Raw genomic sequence first — 16,218 nt, 5'->3', positions numbered from 1 at the left:
AAAAAAAAAAAGACAAAGGTTTTTGTAGGACTGTTGGGATTAAATGTTTCTTAAGAAGTTGCTGAGGTCCCAGGTTGAATTTCTGGCCTCCTCAAGAGGAACAAGTGCAGAGGGGCTGGACCTGATAATGTCATGAGGTCCCTTCCACCCCTAACATCTATGAATCTATGAAAAAGTGGATTTAGAAGTGGGCGAGCTAATGTAAAGTTCTTGCTTTGAATCAGACGGAGCAGACACGCAGAAATGCAGGGTCTCTTCACCTGTTGTGTCTAGGCCCTTACAGTCACAGGCAACTCTTGACCCAAGGAAACCCCCAAATCCCCACTTCCAGCGTTCACAATGACAATACCCAAAGGACTGAAAACCCCCTAATGCATGCCACAGATAAAAGCAAGGGAGGCGAGAGCACTGCCAATGTCCTGGCACTGCAATGCCGGTTAATATAGACTCAGGATGTCTTAGGAAAAGGATATCATGCTGCATTAGAGGAAGGCGCAACAGCTCGTGTCAACCTGGCTTGGGGCAGAAATTCCTTCGAGACCCAAAATTTGGTGCTCAGGGTGAGTCAGGGCAGAAAAGCAAGACTCTCTAGCCGGGGACTTTTAGGTTTTCTAAGTACCCACAAGAGAATCACTGCGCCGTGAGCCAGGAGATCTCATGAGGGGGTTAATAATATCCTTTGGAAAAACCCCTGAGGCACAAAATTGCAAAATTGCACAAAATTCACTGAACAAGCCCTCTCTTTACTCCCCGAACTGGGTGCTAAAAACACACAACTTCATGTCACACACACTGATGGCTGACTCCAGACTTCCTTGTCTCATCTTTCCATGAGCTTCTCCAGGTAGGTGTCCAAGTGACTTAGGCTCCTTGCCCTCACCCTTGTGCTCTGAAATCCATTCTAAATCTTCACTCCTCTAATAGCTGGGAATCTGCTTCTAATTTCCAGGTTCTGCATTTATCGGTAGCCAGTTTGTCGCCATTTGGTCTTGCATCAGTGTTGCTTTTCAGCCTACCCGAGTTGCAAAAAGTCCCGCTATCCAGCGTACTGTCCATTCTTCAGTGAAGTGAAAAACATCCTGACTTCTGCAATGGAAGAAAAAACAATCTTTAAAAAAAAAAACCCAGCAGTTCTGGTGCAATGGAGTTCTTGTTTTCCACCCAAGACAACCAGGAGGTCAGAGGTTATCGGTTCGGTTCGGTTCCAGCACACGCCGGTCAAGAAAGGAAGTCTTTTCCTCTTGAGGGCTGTTGGGGACTCGTTTCGAGTCCAGTTGGAGAAGGTGAATTTCTCTTTCCCCCCATAGAGGCTGCCTGGCAAAATCCAGGATTTAATGGAGCACTGAGGTCCGTGGCAGTCTGAAGCGATGCGGTATGCATTTACATTGCTATTAAAGAGGGAGTGACGCCAAGATTTCACTCTGTCCCCACGCTGCATCCAGCTGACGTCTCTCACTATGAATGCAATGGGCAGGGAAAGTCTGCAAACGCATATAGGAGTGGAAGGGACCTCCAAGCTCATCCAGTCCAGGCTTGTGTTCTTAGAGGAACCAGGGCACAATCATATTCATCAACTTTTCAAGGCCCAGTGATGATTACATGCAAACATTGAAACTGTCTTCAGCCCTGCAAGACCTCCTGAGGTCCTTTCCGACCCTAACTTTCTATGACTCAATGATAGTAGCTAGTTGCGGGAGGATAATATATGGAGATATTTCACATGCAAACTTGCACCTAAATTTGAACTAAACTCTTTTGGGAGGTCTGGAAACAAAACCAGCTTGGTTAACTTTTCTTTCTCCCTAATTGCCTTCCTGCTTTTGGCCAGGCTGAGATTCTCAGAAGAAAGAGAAGGAGAAAAATTTCAGGACATCCTAGGAGACATCTCACCTCATTCCCTAAGACTCCAGCCAATGCCATTATTTTCTTCTTCTTTTTTATTTCTGTTTTATTTTGCAGTCCTATCTAGAAACATAAAGGGCATTTATACACCTGCTCCAGGAGTGTCTGTGTGTGTGTGGGGTGGGGAGGGGGAGTTGCTTTAATTAGAGCGGCTCTAATTAAAACACCCGGAGCATCTCAAGTATCAACATCTCCATGCTTCAAAATGGCAGCAGGGATGCTTTATCTAAAGCTCATTGAACAAACTTCAGATAAAGCACCCCTGCAGCCAGTTTGAAGTGTGGGGACGCTGATACATGAGACGCTGGAGGCTGCTGGAGTGCGGTAATTACCACGCTCCAGAAGACTCAGTTAATCACGTAATTACAGCACGTCGGAGCAGCCTCGCTGCTCATGTATAGGTGCCCAAAGAACTGGAAACTTTGGGCAGAAACAGCAGTATTTAGCTACAACAGGACTGGATACTGTAGATTTAAAACAAAAAAAACCCCACCAGCATCTGGTCTGAGAGATTTCCAGACTAATTTCCTAAGCAAATAGTTTAGGAGCAAAGATGAACAAAAATGCAGCTTTATTTTAATCCAGATTCAGGGCTGCAGCCACATCTTGAAGGCTTTGCAATCCAAGGACTTTTGGTTCTGCTTGTTACATAAAGATCAGGAGCAGCTGCGTTGCTCAGACTCAGATGTGAAGTCCCAGAAGTTACAAGGCTTGTGGCCATGAGGTTTTTGGGCCAACCCAGAGCCCACCTCAGGCTTGCAACATCCCTTGGCTGTGGGAACAAAACATTTTGAACCTTCATGTCTCTTCACTGACTCAGATGCTTCCTGCTCGCACAACTCTTGTGCTCCAGCCCTTTGGAGACTGTAAGGAACAGAGGGAAGGAAGAGTGGAAAGAAGAGTTTTGCTCCCTAAGTCCTGGCCTGTAGACACCAGCGATAATAAACACTGTACTTTTGAGGGGATCCCCCGCACCGGGTCTCATATTTGTCAAAGGGATGACAAATGGCTTACCGTCTCCAAGGCTTAGCAGCAGCTGGACATGGATCTCCAGTAGCACACAGACATAGCTGATGCTACCAGAGGGGTGCATGAATGGGATATATCTTTATGTCTATCTGGAAAGTACATAGAGGAGGTGCTAGTAGATAATGCTTGATATTCCCCGAGTGCTGTAGGGCTAGGAAAATGGGTTGTATCTGAGCAAAGGATTGGATCACTCCAGGCTTTTAGGGCGCGTCTACATGTGCATTAATGTGCTTTAGTTAAAACGCATTAACTAAAAAGCACAGGACATTTTTACACATGCAGCACTGGGTGCTTTGAAAAGTGCCAGGTGCTGCAACACTTGCAGTTGTATAAGAGGCAAAATGTGTGTCAGAGCACAGAAAAAGGCAGTGGCAAACTTTTTGAACTAAAGCACATTGGAGGTGCTTTAGTTCAAAAGCAGCCCGCTGCCATTTTCTGCATGCTGATGTGCATTTTGCCGCTTATACAACTGCACGCAGTGCAGCTCATTTTGCCTCTGCTCACTAGTGGACCAAACACGATTAATCAAGTCTGCTCCAAAGCAGCAGATCTCTGGCACTTCATGGGACAGAAAAGTATGTGTATAAATGCCCACAGTTTTTAAGAGATGCTTAATGCACATTAGCCTATTTTAATGCGCATTAACTAAATATAACGGACATTTTTACACGTGTTCCTGACACATCACCGGGTGCAGGTATATAAGTGGTGCAGTGCACATCAGTGCTGAGAAAATGGGTAGTGATGCACTTTGAACTAAACCACATTGAACCTGTTTTAGTTCAAAGTGCACTGCCTGCCATTTTCTCAGCGCTGATGCACGCCACACCACTTACACACCTGCACCTGATGCAACGCCGGGCACGTCAATTAGGTGCTCCAGTGGACTTGATTAATTGAATTTTCTCTGATGCACTGAATTCCCAGCACATCAGAGCAGTCTTGCCGCATGTGTATAAGTGCCCCATGCTTTTTTTAATGAGCATTAAAATAGGCTAATGCACATTAAAGTGCACATGTAGACGTGCCCTTAATGTCAGGGTCAGGTGAGCCTCTTGGAGCATTTCATAGCTGTTTCCTGAATGCATCACTCCCTTGTGTTCATACAGCAGTGCACACATATGCTTTCCCTCTGCTCTCCTGCAGGGAAAAGTCATAGGGCTCCAAGTGAACGGTGAACCTCCATGTCCCAAGAGTAGACAGTGACCTGCAACTGAGGTCAAAACAGCAAGGGAGAAACTCCCAGCATAATCTCTCTGGAAGGACTGTTCTTTCCATTGGTAGCCTCACTACATCCTGATCTCTTTCCAAAAGGAGCTGGGAGGAAGGTGGATTCAACTGCTTTTAAATATCCCACGATTATGGGGGTTTTGCTGATTTCTTTTTTTTTTACCCTCTTGAAATATTTCCTCGCTGACTGGGTAGTATGGGGAGGGGAGAGAGACTGAAATGGGAAAATATCTATGCCCCAAATCTCTGTCTTCCTGGGAGTGTTTTCTTCCCAGGCTGTCTTGGCATCTCCCAGTGCTCCCTCCAAACTTGCCTGGAATCAGGTTGGGATTTGAAAGCAGCTCAGAGGACTGCACAGGATCCGTCCAGCAACTCGTGTCTAAGAGCCGGCGGTGGATGCCGATATTAAAAAGCAGCATATGGAAGATCTTAACATGCAGAGATTTATGGAGCTGCCTTGTCCAAAGATGTAAGAAGCATCCACCGTCTAATCTCTTTGTAGCATGAGCCAGAGGCTTGATCCTCTATGGAGATGAGGTCCTTGGAGCTGGGCCACTCTGGAGGTCCTCAGCCCCACAGAGCTCCTCAGCTGTGAGACAGCTCCTCTTGCACCTGCCAGCACTTGCAGGGCTGCCCTTAACCCTTCAGACTCCTTCCTCGATGCCTTAGCAGAAACCAGCTCGGGGAGAAGATATGCAGAGCTACAAACAAGCATGTGCTCCAAGGGACAGAAGTAGGGCGCTCACATGAATTCAGCCTTGCATCGCCTATGGGAAGCCCAGACCCGGACACAGGCATGGGCAAACCGGGTGACTGCCCAGGACCCGGATAGGAAAGGGGCCCCAAAATGGTACTTTTTTCCTGTTGTCTGGTTATTATTATCATTACCTCTGGCAAAGCTGGGCCCAATAGTAAAAGTTTGCCCAGGGCCACCAGGAGTCTAGGTACGGTGCTGGGGAAGCCTTGACTTGATGTGTATTTTCTCTGCAAGGTGACTCTGCGAGGGCAGTGCTGTCAGAGGAGCAGGGCGTGTGTGTGTGTGTGTGTGTGTAATGAGCGTAACTACAAGGTGTTAATAAACAGAGCCTCAAGTACAAAGAAACCAGGCCCATTCTAGCCACCAGGCACCTCTCCATTCAGGTGGTCAGCAGAAAGATGACCTAAAGCTAAAGCTGACAAATGTTGCACCCGACTTCCCAGAACTTTGCTCCAAAAAACAGGCACCTCCATCGTATTAGAAAGGTAAGACTACTGATATTAAAATATGAGTGGTGTGCTTTGATTTGTAGAACAAAAACAAGTTTATTAAGTGGTCTGCCAAGACCCTCAGCAATGTTCAAGTGGCCCGTGAAAAGAAAAGGTTGAGAACCACTGCCCTCGACGTCTGCCAGCAGCCATTTTGTTTCATGTCTCAGTGCAGAATGATGTAAAAAAGATGCTCACACTTTGCATGCGCTCTCGCTCTCTCTTTCATGGGGATTTTGCTTCTTTTTGCATTTCTAAAATAAAAGACCTTCTGGCTGGAATTACCTCTTTGCTGCCTTAATGCAGAAAATTACACACTTTTTGATTCAGCTGCAGCAGTAAGTGAATTCATAATATCCTTCTGTTAAAATTGCGCAATATACCAGTGTGTTTTTTTTATCTGAGAATCTGTTTTTTTCTGAAATAAACATCCCTGCCTCCCCTTTATGAAGTCCTAGGGTTTTGAGGCTATTCTGTAGCCTAATTTGCCTTAGTTACTCACCAAGGTGTAGATTTAAATTCCATCTGGCTCGCATAGACCAGAACAGCACTGAGGTCCCATAAATAAAGCCTTGCCCTTCCTGAAGCACAGATTGAAGCAGCGAGCATGTGGGTGCCCATTTCAGTCAACTCTTGCACATGCCTGTACTACTCACTGACTTCCCATCTTGGAAACCTGGCGTGTTTAATGAAAAAGAAATGGCCTGAGTTAAATATCCCACAGCCTGTCGCATTCAAGAATTGATCTTGCAGACACTAAGCTCTTCCTCATGCTCATGCATTTCCTCCTGGGGCTTCTGCTGGCATTTCGATTGACTCCATCTCTCTCCATCTCCATTTTGCCTTTGCTAGAAGCTACTCACAGGGTTGTGGCAGCTTTAGAAAGCCTTTGGGAATCCTCCAAGGGAAGGCAAGGTTGCTAGCACTATTAAAACACAGTCTTGATGGGCAGGGGAGTGAAACTGGCAGCTGCATCCCAAGAGCTGGATTGAACCAAGGGCCTAATTCCCCAGGGCAGGCCACTTGTGTAGTCATGTTGACAGTCGCAGGGTGCTACTATTTTGATCTGGAGAGCTGGGATCATCTTGCAAGACCTGGGAATCTCCTTATAATACTTGCCTTTGAACTTCTAGCCCCCTGTGAGCTCTCACACCCTTGGCAATGTTCAGCGGCTGAGCGCTGTTCAGAGGCACACGGCTCCCTGTACAGTGCTGCTGTTTGGTCCTTCTGGGGAACGTGCTATTTAGTTCTCTGGGAACTCATCTGGACCTCTCCTCCCCACTGGATTTCATTCACACCCCAAACACTTCAACATATTGATCCCCACGGTGCAGGTGGGGTCTTAGGTAGCAACATAGGAAAATAGGGATGGACTTTGTGAGATCCAGCCATCTGCTCAAGGCAGGATCATTAACAATCTGGAAGATGGGATGCAGCGAGTGCACCCTCAGCAAGTCTGTGGAGGACACCAGGCTGGGGGAGTAGTAGATACGCTGGAGGGAGGGCTAGGATTCAGAGTGACCTGGACAAATTGGAGGATTGGGCCAAAAGAAATCTCCTGAGGTTCAACAAGGACAAGTGCAAAGTCCTGCACTTAGGAGGGAGCGATCCCCTGCACGGGGGCAGGTGGGGGTGACGGGCTGGGCAGCAGCTCTGCAGGAAAGGACATGGGGGGACAGGGGACAAGAAGCTGGATAGGAGCCGGCAGTGTGCCCTTGGTGCCAGGAAGGCAAACGGCATCAGGTCCTTCCCCTTTATTCAGCACTGGGGAGGCCACATCTGGAGTCCTGTGTCCAGCTGTGGGCCCCCACTACAGAAAGGATGTGGACAATTGGAGAGGGTCCAGTGGAGGGGAATGCAGATGGTTGTGGGGCTGGGGGACAGGACTGGTAAGAAGCTGAGGGAACTGGGCTGATTTAGCCTGCAGAGGAGAAGACCGAGGGGGATTGAATAGCAGCCTTCACCTCCCTGCAGGGGGGCTGCAAAGAGGATGGAGCTGGGCTGTTCAGTGGGGGCAGACGACAGGACAAGGAGCAATGGGCTCAGGCTGCAGCAAGGGAAGTTGAGGTTGGATATTAGGAAAAACTCTCAGTAGGAGGGTGGTGAAGCACTGGAGCAGGCTCCCCAGGGAGGTGGTGGCGTCTCCATCCTTGGAGGTGTTTAAGACCCCAGGTAGACAAAGCCTTGGCTGGGATGATGGAGTTGGGGCTGGTCCTGCTTGGAGCAGGGGGTTGGACTGGATGTGGCCCCCTGAGCTCCCTCCCAACCCTCGTTGTCTGTGACTCCGTGACTCTCTGATCCCTTCCCATCTCAGGAAAGTGTCTGTTGTGGTCTCAGTGGGAGATAGCCAGCCTAGCACCTGAATTGCGAAGGCATCCTCCCTTCTCAGGATTACACATGCCCCTATGCGGGCTTGTGATAAAGCCCCTGGGCAGTTAGATGATACTGAGAGAATTTTTAATGTCGGTGCATTTTGGGCTCGTTAAAAGGACTGAGCACAAGCACTAGCATTGGGTAAGCAGGGCTGTGTCAGCACAGGCCTCTTGCCACCGATGGCTATGTCCAAACGCACATGGCCCTGGGTTTTGCAGTAGGCTTCACCCCTCACTAGTCCTGACCCTGGATCCCGTGATCTGACAGGAGTCTTGTGAGCTGGATCCAGCCCATGGACCATACGTTTGATGCTCCGGATATCAAATTTGTAATAACAGCGATTATACCACTCCCATCAGCCATTTTCTGCAGCGCCTAGGGAGGACGAGAAGAGCTTTGTGTTTCCAGAGCCTGAACTCAGTAAGGTCTTGAATGCATATGCCAGCACCTTGCACCCTGTAGATCTCGGGCACTTTATAAGGAGCACCATCCTTCACCACATCCCAAACCATGGCCAGGGGACAGCTGTCAAACCACGGCCGGCTCGTTGGTATGCCGCCGGCTCACTAGTGCTGGTCCTTGTTTCCAGCTGCTACATCATGTTAACATGGCTAAAATGCATCCCTTCCTTTCCTAGTGTCACTTTTCCATGTAAGCAGTTGCTGTAGCAGCTACAGGGAACCGGAGAGGATTAATCCAGGTGATGATGAATGGGAAGGAGAACTATCCATCAGACAACGATGCCTCTGTTAAGATGAGAATATCATGACACGGGGAAATTTGAGTAAGGGGAGATACCGGCAGCCCAGATCTTCAGCTGGTATAAATTGGCACAGGTCCCTCCATTCCTGCAGAGCCTCGCTGTCGGATTGATGCAAGCCGAGGGCCCGGTTCAGAGGACACATAGCAGGCGCCGATTTGAAACTCAGAGGCAAAAAATAAAACCCAGGAGTCCTGAGCACTTCCCCCATGCAATTTCCTATGTGCCATTTTGATTAATCGCCTTGGTCGTCATCGGTGCCCTATTCCACGCACCGCTCGCTGTTGAGTCTACGGGGGAGTTGTGTGTGTCACTAATAATTGGTTGTTTGATATGATTTTGTGCAAAGGTCAGAGGTCTCCACGGGGAGCGAGACAGCTGAAAAGTCAAATTCCCTGTGGGACCCGTGGCAGCGACCTCTGTATCGGCGAAAGCCAGACATCGCAGATCATCTGTTGCGACGCGGTGGCTTGCCACTCTGAAGAGAGCGACCCGGTCTTAGCGAGAACAGAGCAGCTTCTCAGCTGCCAACAATGTCGTTCTTTGCCGCGGGTCAGGTCGGGTCACGTCTTCTGGGGGGGAAGAGCGGATAATGTTTTCATGTTATCCGATCCGCCCCGATGCATTATTATAACAAGTCAGCCCATACAACGCCGTTCAGCTGCCTCGCCGTGTGCTCCGATGGTCCCGATCCGACTGGAGCAAGGAAATGCAAGGTTGATGCATTGGGGCACGTGGCTTCCACCCTGCATAATGGCTCTGTGGAAACAGCGCTGTGGGTTTCCTCGTTGGGGGTCTCCTGCTTGTTTCCCAGCAAACCTGCTGAGTTTATGAACAAGCAGATGTTCCTTCCACATTGCCAGCCCCGTAAACTCCCCCTGAGGTCAGAGACTCACACTGGGATCTTTCACCACCAGCTGGAACAAAGACTGTAGCTAACAAACCCCAGCTTTAATAACGCCTTTGCAACCCGCTGGGTGCATCTACACGTTCATTAACGAGCCTTGCACACTGCACACTTACTTTAGTACTCACTTAATAAAGTGCTAACTCAATGCGCAGTACCTAGAGTTACTGCACATGAGTGCTAGCACACGGTTATTTAGTGACGCTTACTGTGCATTAACCTAATAACACTGCTCAGTCGACTATTAGCACGGTTTGGGCTGTGGCATGCTACTGCACAGTGTTATTAGGCTAATACGCAGTAAGCGTTTCATGTAGACGTGCCCACTGTCTCCATAGAGCAAGGCAAACTCCCAGATTAAGATCCCAAGTCTCCCAGGTCTTTAAAGGTGTCACAGTCCTGCAGAAGTCAACAGAATCGTCTGTGTGGTGGCAGGAAGAAGTGTGCTCAGATCTTCATGGCCCAAAAACACAGACCCTACCACCGGTGCTCAAAGAAACTCCTTGTCGACCTCCACAGAAGACAGGGGCACCAAAAAGCAACTTGCCCAATATTGCACTGAAAATCAGGGGTAGAGTGAACCTGGTTGTCCCTGCAGACCAGAGCAAGGCTCCCACCAGTAGACCACCCTTCCTATTCTACTGGAAAGGGCTTCAATGCCATCTCTCTCCACTATTGATTGCAATGCAATCCTCTTGATTGCAACTGTCCTGTTCAGGATGGAGTTAGACCCACTCTGCCATGCATCAGAGTCCCCCTTTTGAGGTCAATGAAGAGTTTCTTCAAGTATAAGGGGGACTCTGATGGAATTGAAACCCTTTCTAGTAGAACAAAAGGGGTGGCCCGGTGGTGAAAGCCTTGCTCCGGTCTTCAGGGACAGCCAGGTTTACTCTACCCTTGAGTTCCTATGTGATCTTGGGAGAGCTGCTTAGCTTTCTGGTGCCTCTGTCTTCTGGCCATTTGATAGGGATAACAGCACTGTTTTGGGTTTCTGCGGTGTACAAAGAACCATACATGCAACAGACTGTGCGGTGCTTAGGTCCAGTGGGAACAAGGTCCATCTAAGTACCTGAAATCCAGAGACACAACAACTCCCTTGCTGTTCCCATCATGAGTTCCTTATACACACAGCTGTGTGGACCCCCTGCCTTCCCCCAGTCCCTACCAGTCAAACCCAGGGCATCTTCCACACAGTTATGCCATGACTCTTCACATCAGTAGGCCTCATTGCAATCCCAGACCCCAACAGAGCTCTGCCAATGCACTGCAGTCCTCCCCTGCAATCGCCCCAGCTATGAGCTTATGGGGTCTGTGTTCAGCTCTACCTTAACCAAAGCACACCATACACCAATTCCAGCTCTGAGTCTTACACAGCAATTGTGCAGAGGCATCCATCAGGAAAACCCTAACTCTGCTGCTTGGTGGGTTCCAACTCAGACCTCCAAAAGATGTCTTCTTTTACGAAAAGGAAACCGATGCTACGTTCACTCCACTCCTGATGCTTCCCAAGCAGACGCTGATACAATCATCCCCTGGACTCTCCCCATTATCACAGAGATGTCCCACTGGGAAGAAGGAAAAAAAAAAATTCCTTGAGTTTCTTTGACTTCCAAGGTCAGCTCCTTGACCTCATAAGCTAAGACCTCGGAGCAAGTAAATGGACATGGACAGGGTTTTCTCCTGCTGCCATGATCTCCATCCAGGTCCTCTGGCCACCGACATACGAATGCTAAGAGTGTGCAAACCATCTCCCCATGCAGTGTGAATTTGCTCCAGAAGAGCAGAAACATCTGGTGAGAGCCAGGAAGTGGTTGCTGGCTGGGTTCAGCAACGGGGGAGCATGTAGTTAATGCATTCTTACCTCATCAGTAGGTGTCACTGCAGCAAAAGACAAGGTCCAGTGGAAAATTTCAAGGGGGGAATAGCGAGGGGTATCCCAGCCAGCCAACCCAGATGCAAGCGTAAGCTCTCAGCGCTTCCTGACTTCAGCCGGAGAACAGCGATGGGGCTGGGTTTATGAATGGCTTGTAATAAGGCTCTAGGAAATGAGAGATTAAGGAAATGAGTCATTAAGTGATTACAAAGACATGTGGAGCGCACAGTAACGGAGCGCTGAGCAACTGTACATTTCTTCCACGGGGGTTTTGGGATTGTTCCTGCTGCACTTGTCTGCGGCGGCGAGCTACGGTTCAGCGGGCGTCGCTGAAACCAACCTGTAGCACGTTTCGCTGCCCACAAAGCACCTTTCTCCAGCTCCAAATCACCCCTCCGGCGCCAGGGGTATTGACCTGCCATAGCAGGAATGGTCTCATGCAGAAAGCCCCATTTCATCCCGTAGCAAAAGGGCACTTCAAAGATGTCACTCCCAGCTGCCACCTGGCCAAGGGCGACAGCAGCGTTTCCCCACAATTACAGTGCAATTGTGCTTGGCTGCTATTGAACCGGGCTGGAGGAGTCGTTGCCCAGCTGTTTCTGCTCCCTCGGGCTCTGGGAGAGAAAGGCAGGTTCCTCGTGTTGGCAATGCCACTGACTTGGGAGAGGTGAAGGATGGTCTGTGGAAGTCAGGGCCCCTGCTCCTGTTGGTCCTTCTGCTGATGCCTAGGATGCCTTCATCCACCCCGAGACCCCCCCAGAAATCCTGGCTCCATTCCCTTCTCTTCGGACCTATCACTTTCTTCCCTTCCCCTAAAGCAGCACCAACTTTGCAAATGAGCCCCGGTCATTTGAAGAGCCTGGAGCTTAAAAGGGAACTGGGGAGGCAGGGTTTGGGAGTCACAGATCCAGACAGGTGTGATAAGCCCCATATGCTAGGGAAGCAGGCCTCCTCACATGGCTCGGCACCAAGAAACTTCTTTCGTCCCGTCCCCTGGGAAGCTCCATCAGCAGAAAATGGCCTGAAATCAAGGCATCTCAGCCCACCTCCTTGCCGTTGCATTTGGACTCCCCTGTCTCGTGGTATTTTTTGCAGTGTACTGGAGTCTGATGCTCCTACTGTAAGGTCTGAGTCCAAAAATCACATATTCTCCTACTACTATCCTATGCCCTGTTATAGCTCGTTGCTCTGAGACACCGCTCCAAAAGTTCAGTGTCTTGCATGTTGCTTCTGTTAGTTGGAGATACTGATGGTAAAGTCGTCGTGTCCATCCTGTCAGTGTACAGAGCCTGACTATGAAGTCCCTGATGGCAGTCGAGAGCAACCAACACACGACCAATTGTTTGTTGGTGGTTTTGAGCCTCTTCCCACCCAATGTTTTACGCTAACGTTTGCTTTCTCTCCCTTTCTGCCCTTCCTCTCAAAGTCATGCCACAAATACTTCTCTGACTACCTCTGGGGCTCCCTTGTTGCCTGGTTTTTATATGAGCCTGTCGGATTTCTGCTAATTTTCCTTCATATGCATACAAATCCCACAAGCAACGGGCAGCTCCACGCACTTCACGTCTCAACGTCTCTACCCGCACAGCTCACTCCCTCCTTCCCTGGGGTGTGGCCTGGGTTTGGGGTGCAGGCACTATTGCCTCAGTCCCCTTATTCCAGGAGGGGGTTTAATGTATCCTGAGCAAAGGATATTTGTAGACAAGTTGAAGAGAGTCCAGCGGAGAGCAATGAAAATGGTTGGGGGCTGGGGGACAGGACTGGTGAGGAGAGGCTGAAGGAAATGGGCTGATTGAATCTGCAGAAGGGAAGACTGAGGGAGATTGAATAGCAGCCTTCACCTCCCTGCAGGGGGGTTGCATAGAGGACGGAGCTGGGCTGGTCTCAGGAGGGGTAGATGACAAGACAAGGAGCAATGGGCTCATGCTGCAGCAAGGGAAGTCGAGGTTGGATATTAGGAAAAACTTTCTCATGAGGTGGGTGCTAAAGCACTGAAGCAGGCTCCCAGAGAGGTGCTGGAGTCCCCATCCTTGGAGGTTTTCAAGACCCAGCTAGACAAAGCCTTGGCTGGGATGATGTAGTTGGGGCTGGTCCTGCTTGGAGCTAGTCCCGCAGTCCCTTCAACCCTCATTGGCTATGATTCTAATTTCAAGAAGCCATCACCCAACCATCCCTTGTATAACAAAGGACTCTATACAATTCTGGCTCAAGGAGGTAAGTACTTCTGTCTGAGACTATACCCAGGGCTCCCCCTGGAAAGGAGATGGCTATCTTGAGGAGCAGCAGCACTTCCAAACTCTTTCTGCTGCATCGAGTGGCTCAGTTTGGGGCATTTGGTGCTGTCATTGGTCTCCAGGTTTTATTCTGTATGTTGAGATCACCCAGCATATCACCATGACACCAAAACAATCACCATTCTCCCTACTCTACTCTTGAGTCTCCTCTACTAGACTCAGCAAGCTCCCATTTTCAAGCCCTCTTGACAATGGAAATCTGTCCGTCTCGGGTATTCTGACTACGTGTCCGTACTATCTATTGTGCAGTCCCTGCCGTGCTATTGCTTTGTTGCATGGATAAGTGTTTTCCAACTCTGGATAATATAAAATATGACAGTGAGCAGCGTGTTTCATGAAAGACAGTCCTGCTTTAGGGTGGTCCTCTCAAACGTCCTAAGTGTAAAAGCCAAACAGAGTTACGTGGGGATGAGGATGCTTAATTACCAGCTGGTTCAAATGTCTTATTGGCCCCACCACTTGCTACAACAGGTCCAGACAACTTACCTGCCTTGGCAGATGTTCAGAAGGACGTACGGTGTTTGCGTGAGTCATTTCTTCCTAGTAATTAATGTATGCCAGCCTTATAATAATTATTTCCTGGATTTTATTAATGTTTTCATATACGAATGATAAATAACACCTGGAAGTGGCAGGGGAGGAGGAGGGGGCAGAGTACTTACAGCTATCAAAATACAGCTAGTCATACTTTTTATTAAAAACTCAACACAGAAACATGTTCGCAGAATAGACAATATAGCCCATTTGGCTTACGAGAATTATAAAACTGACATACCTCATGAAGTTACCACGTGTAAGAGCGATATAGAATAGCTGACCCTAAAGGGCCCCTAGCCCCCTGTCAACTGATACATTCGTGATTTTATCCTCCTTCCTCCACACTACAAGTTGACTTGAGGCTCAACTTCAAACACTGTGTTTCCTCATGTTTTAGTATTTCAGACCACTCCATATGGGATGGGTCCAACTATACTGTGCACACACCTGCTCTTGGAGCACTCCTGGTTAAAGCCCGTGCAGTTCTATCAATCCAGTTTGCATGTGGCCTACCAGATATGAGAGAAAGTAATGATATCAAGAAAAGGGTCATCTCCTCCTACTTCTGAATCTTTGCCCCTTAAAAGTCTTCCCAGACCCACTGGGGCTTGTTCTGTTTTGTTAATATTGGCAGTTTCAGTCTTCGGGCTTTTTAGTCATTGACTTTTCCCAATGGCGGTCTACTCAACACAGTACCACTGTCTCACTCATATCCCAACACAGATCCTTTCTTGGGCATGCGCTTGGTCCTTGGCAAAGTTGTCCACCTCCGCTACAGGTTTCCAGTGAGCAATGCCCCCTGCTATCTCCTTGTACTTGGTGGCAATTATTTTGATTGAACAAACTGCAAGGTTTCACACTTGATCGGGGTCATCTAGACAACCCGGCACTTGGAGGAAGTCTGAGGTCCAATGCTCCATGACCAGCTAATAAAAGTCTCACCTGGACACATCCTAAAGCTCCCTTCACCTTCTTTGCCAGTCATACAAATATCTCTACATTGTGATCAGATATCCAGGCATCTTTTGCAAACCACGACTTTGCCCTTCCAACCCAGTCCAATCTCTCTTTCTACCAGTCTTTGACCTCTTGCTCATTCTGTGTTGTGCCCCTGTTAGTAATAACTTACATTATAAATTGAGACCATAAAAAATGTCAGGGTGTCTCAACTCAAGCCCCCCCCCCCCACTCTGTAGCTCAACATACCAGAGTTTTTAGTACTGGGAGATGTGTCTTGCCTCACAGGCCCCAATAGAAAGACCCCACTGATCACCTAAGCCAGTATTTTTCAACCTTTTTTTCATTTGTGGACCCCTAAAAAATTGAATGGAGGTGTGGACTCCTTTAAATTGTAAGGGTGAGTATTTACATACTTTTGATTCATCGTAGTCATCTTTTGTGGACCCCTTAGATATAGACTGAGGACATTTAGGGGTCCATGGACCACAGACTGAAAACCACTGACCTAAGTGGATGACATATACCCCTTCACCCCTTTGAAAGATATATAAACAATAAAAGAAAGCATTAATATATCTTCTGATGAACGGAAGGAGAACAGTGCAAGTTCCATTGATCGATCACTTATTTCCCCTTGTCCAAAACTCAAGAGCCCCTATGACTCTCCTCCTGAAATTTTATACCTATTTTTTAAAGTATTTCCTTTTGCTGGATCTATGTGGACATCCAGTGCTTGGGAAGCTTATCTTTTCGCCCTCCAGTCACATCCCTTTTCTGTGATGCTCCTCCTTGACCCAGCCATCGCATCCAAAGGAGCAAGTCTCATCCTTCTTTGTTGTTTGCATGGCCAAACTCATCAATGAAGAGTCTCTTGATCAGATGACAACTCTTCCACAGTCAGTACTTCACCACTGTCCTTGCTTCTTGTCTGAGCTCCAAACAGCATAACCGGCCTTTCCTGGGGATTTGAGTTCCCATACATTGGGCAGCAAGAGCAGGTGGGCAGTTGCCGCATCCACCTCCCCTATTCCTCTTCCTCCACATGAAAAACTTGACTCAGTCTTGCTCTAGGACAGATCTACATGGACTTGCTCACTCCCATGAGGGA

The sequence above is a fragment of the Gavialis gangeticus genome, unplaced genomic scaffold (genome assembly GCF_001723915.1).
Source record: "Gavialis gangeticus isolate Ggan-Ray unplaced genomic scaffold, GavGan_comp1, whole genome shotgun sequence".
Lineage (NCBI taxonomy): Eukaryota > Metazoa > Chordata > Crocodylia > Gavialidae > Gavialis > Gavialis gangeticus.
Note: the sequence above shows the minus strand (reverse complement) of the source record.